The following is a 4779-nucleotide window of genomic DNA, read 5'->3' as shown; positions in this document are numbered from 1 at the left end:
GCCATTAGATGGATCCTGACCCCATATCCCTTTGAAAGGGGCGTAGGGGCAAATATTGTGATAATTTGAATAAACACCAATTTCAGGCCGAAATGGTAAGGGCCGGGGTGGTTAAGGATTTTTGAGGAAAATATATATTTTTTAATAGGCTAGTTTCCCCACAATGAATGTACATACATGCCATTAGATGGATCCTGACCCCCATATCCCTTTGAAAGGGGCGTAGGGGCAAATATTGTGATAATTTTAATAAACAACCAATTTCAGGCCGAAATGGTAAGGGCCGGGGTGGTTCAGCATTTTGGAGGAAAATATTATATTTTTTTGATTAGGCTAGTTTCCCCACAATGAATGTACATACATGCCATTAGATGGATCTGACCCCATATCCCTTTAAGGGGCGTAGGGGCAAATATTGTAAAATTTGAATTATCACAACTTTCGGGCCAAAATTAGAAGGTCCGGGGTGGCTCAGCATTTGGAGGAAAATATATATTTTTTTTAATAGGTTAGTTTCCCACAATGAATGTCCATACATGCCATTAGATGGATCCTGACCCCCATATCCTTTTGAAAGGGGCATTAGTGGCAAATATTGTAAAAATTGAATTATCACAACTTTCGGGCCGAAATTTAAAGGGCCGGGGTGGTTCAGAATTTGAAGGAAAAAAATTATGTTTTGATAGGCTAGTTTCCCCACAATGAATGTACATACATGCCATTAGATGGATCCTGACCCCATATCCTTTGAAAGGGGCGTAGGGGCAAATATTGTGATAATTTGAATAAACACCAATTTCAGGCCGAAATGGTAAGGGCCGGGATGGTTCAGCATTTTGGAGGAAAAATTATATTTTTTGATTAGGCTAGTTTCCCCACAATGAATGTACATACATGCCATTAGATGGATCCTGACCCCCATATCCCTTTGAAAGGGGCGTAGGGGCAAATATTGTTAAAATTTGAATTATCACAACTTTCGGGCCGAAAATTAGAAGGTCCGGGGTGGCTCAGCATTTTGGAGGAAAATATTTTTTCTCTTTAATAGGCTAGTTTCCCCACAATGAATGTACATACATGCCATAAGATGGATCCTGACCCCATATCCCTTTGAAAGGGGCGTAGGGGCAAATATTGTGATAATTTGAATAAACACCAATTTCAGGCCAAAATGGTAAGGGGGGGTGGTTCAGCATTTTGGAGGAAAATATATATTTTTTTTAATAGGCTAGTTTCTCCACAATAAATGTACATACATGCCATTCGATGGATCCTGACCCCCGATATCCCTTTGAAAGGGGCGTATGGGCAAATATTGTGATAATTTGAATAAACACCAATTTCAGGCCAAAATGGTAAGGGCCGGGGTGGTTCAGCATTTTGGAGGAAAATATATATTTTTTTTATAGGCTAGTTTCCCCACAATAAATGTACATACATGCCATTAGATGGATCTTGACCCCCAATCCCTTTGAAAGGGGCGTAGTGGCAAATATTGTGATAACTTGAATAAACACCAATTTCAGGCCGAAATGGTAAGGGCCGGGGTGGTTCAGCATTTTGGAGGAAAATATATATTTTTTGAATAGGCTAGTTTCCCCACAATGAATGTACATACATGCCATTAGATGGATCTTGACCCCATATCCCTTTGAAAGGGGCGTAGGGGCAAAAATTGTAAAAATTTGAATTATCACAACTTTCGTGCCGAAATTGTAAGGGCCGGGGTGCTCAGCATTTTCGAGGAAAATATATATTTTTTGAATAGGCTAGTTTCCCCACAATCAATGTACATACATGCCATTAGATGGATCCTGACCCCCATATCCCTTTGGAAGGGGCGTAGGGGCAAATGTTGTAAAAATTTGAATTATCACAACTTTTGGGCCGAAATTAGAAGGTCCGGGGTGGTTCAGCATTTTGAAGGAAAATATTTTTTTTTTTAATAGGCTAGTTCCCCACAATGAATGTACATACATGCCATTACATGGATCCTGACCCCCATATCCCTTTGAAAGGGGCGTAGGGGCAAATATTGTAAAAATTTGAATTATCACAACTTTCGGGCCGAAATTAGAAGGTCCGGGGTGGTTCAGCATTTTGGAGGAAAATATATATTTTTTTAATAGGTTAATTTTCCCACAATGAATGTCCATACATGCCATTAGATGGATCTGACCCCCATATCCCTTTGAAAGGGGCGTAGGGGCAAATATTGTGATAATTTGAATAAACACCAATTTCAGGCCAAAATGGTAAGGGCCGGGGTGGTTCAGCATTTTCGAGGAAAATATTATATTTTTGAATAGGCTAGTTTCCACAATGAATGTACATACATGCCATTAGATGGATCCTGACCCCCCATATCCCTTTGAAGGGGCGTAGGGGCAAATATTGTAAAAAATTTGAATTATCACAACTTTCGGGCCGAAATTAGAAGGTCCGGGGTGTCTCAGCATTTTGGAGGAAAATATATTTTTTTTGAATAGGCTAGTTCTCCCCACAATGAATGTCCATACATGCCATTAGATGGATCTTGACCCGATATCCCTTTGAAAGGGGCGTAGGGGCAAATATTTGTGATAATTTGAATAAACACCAATTTCAGGCCGAAATGGTAAGGGCCGGGGTGGTTCAGCATTTTGGAGGAAAATATATATTTTTTTTTAAAGGCTAGTTTCCCCACAATGAATGTACATACATGCCATTAGATGGATCCTGACCCCCATATCCCTTTGAAAGGGGCGTAGGGGCAAATATTGTAAAAATTTGAATTATCACAACTTTCGGGCCGAAATGTAAGGGCCGGGGTGGTTCAGCATTTTGAAGAAAAAATTATATTTTTTGATTAGGCTAGTTTCCCCACAATGAATGTACATACATGCCATTAATGGATCCTGACCCCCATATCCCTTTGAAAGGGGCGTAGGGGGAAATATTGTGAAAATTTGAATTATCACACAATTCGGGCCGAAATTAAGGGCCGGGGTGGTTCAGCATTTTGGAGGAAAATATTTTCTTTTTAATAGGCTAGTTTCCCCACAATCAATGTCCATACATGCCATTAGATGGATCCTGACCCCCACATCCCTTTGAAAGGGGCGTAGTGGCAAATATTGTAAAAATTTAATTATCACAACTTTCGGGCCGAAAATTAGAAGGTCCGGGGTGGTTCAGCATTTTGGAGGAAAATATATATTTTTTTTAATAGGTTAGTTTCCCACAATGAATGTCCATACATGCCATTAGATGGATCCTGACCCCGATATCCCTTTGAAAGGGGCATAGGGGCAAATATTGTGATAATTTGAAAAACACCAATTTCAGCCGAAATGGTAAGGGCCGGGGGGGTTCAGCATTTTGGAGGAAAATATTTTTTTTTTAATAGGCTAGTTTCCCCACAATTATACATGCCATTATGGATCCTGACCCCCATATCCCTTTGAAAGGGGCGTAGGGGCAAATATTGTAAAAATTTGAATTATCACAACTTTCGAGCCGAAATTAGAAGGTCCGGGGTGGATCAGCATTTTGGAGGAAAATATATATTTTTTTAATAGGTTAGTTTCCCCACAATGAATGTCCATACATGCCATTAGATGGATCCTGACTCCATATCCCTTTGAAAGGGGCGTAGTGGCAAATATTGTAAAAATTTAATTATCACAACTTTCGGGCCGAAATTGTAAAGGCCGGGGTGGTTCAGCATTTTGAAGGAAAAAAATTATATTTTTTGATAGGCTAGTTTCCCCACAATGAATGTACATACATGCCATTAGATGGATCCTGACCCCCATATCCCTTTGAAAGGGGCGTAGGGGCAAATATTGTGATAATTTGAATAAACACCAATTTCAGGCCGAAATGGTAAGGGCCGGGGTGGTTCAGCATTTGGAGGAAAATATTATATTTTTTTTAATAGTCTAGTTTCCCCACAATGAATGTACATACATGCCATTAGATGGATCCTGACCCCCATATCCCTTTGAAAGGGGCGAAGGGGCAAATATTGTAAAAATTTGAATTATCACAACTTTCGTGCCGAAATTGTAAGGGCCGGGGTGGTTCAGCATTTTGGAGGAAAAATTTTTTTCTTTAATAGGCTAGTTCCCGCAATGAATGTACATACATGCCATTAGATGGATCCTGACCCCATATCCTTTGAAAGGGGCATAGGGGCAAAATTGTAAAAAATTTGAATTATTACAACTTTCGGGCCGAAATTAGAAGGTCCGGGGTGGTTCAGCATTTGGAGGAAAATATATATTTTTTAATAGGCTAGTTTCTCCACAATGAATGTACTACATGCCATTAGATGGATCTTGACCCCATATCCCTTTGAAAAGGGGCGAAGGGGCAAATATTGTAAAAATTTGAATTATCACAACTTTCGGCCGAAATTAGAAGGGGCGGGGTGGTTTTCAGGATTTTGGAGGAAAATATATATTTTTTTAATAGGCTAGTTTCCCCACAATCAATGTAAATACATGCCATTAGATGGATTCTGACCCCCATATCCCTTTGAAAGGGGCATAGGGGCAAATATTGTAAAAATTTGAATTATCACAACTTTCGGGCCGAAATTAGAAGGTCCGGGGTGTTCAGCATTTTGGAGGAGGAAAATATATATTTTTTGAATAGGCTAGTTTCCCTACAATGAATGTCCATACATGCCATTAGATGGATCTTGACCCCGATATCCTTTGAAAGGGGCGTAGGGGCAAATATTGTGATAATTTGAATAAACACCAATTTCAGGCCAAAATGGTAAGGGCCGGG

The sequence above is a fragment of the Strongylocentrotus purpuratus genome, unplaced genomic scaffold, assembly GCF_000002235.5.
Source record: "Strongylocentrotus purpuratus isolate Spur 01 unplaced genomic scaffold, Spur_5.0 spur5_scaffold_13, whole genome shotgun sequence".
Lineage (NCBI taxonomy): Eukaryota > Metazoa > Echinodermata > Echinoidea > Camarodonta > Strongylocentrotidae > Strongylocentrotus > Strongylocentrotus purpuratus.
This window is presented reverse-complemented; position numbering follows the sequence as displayed.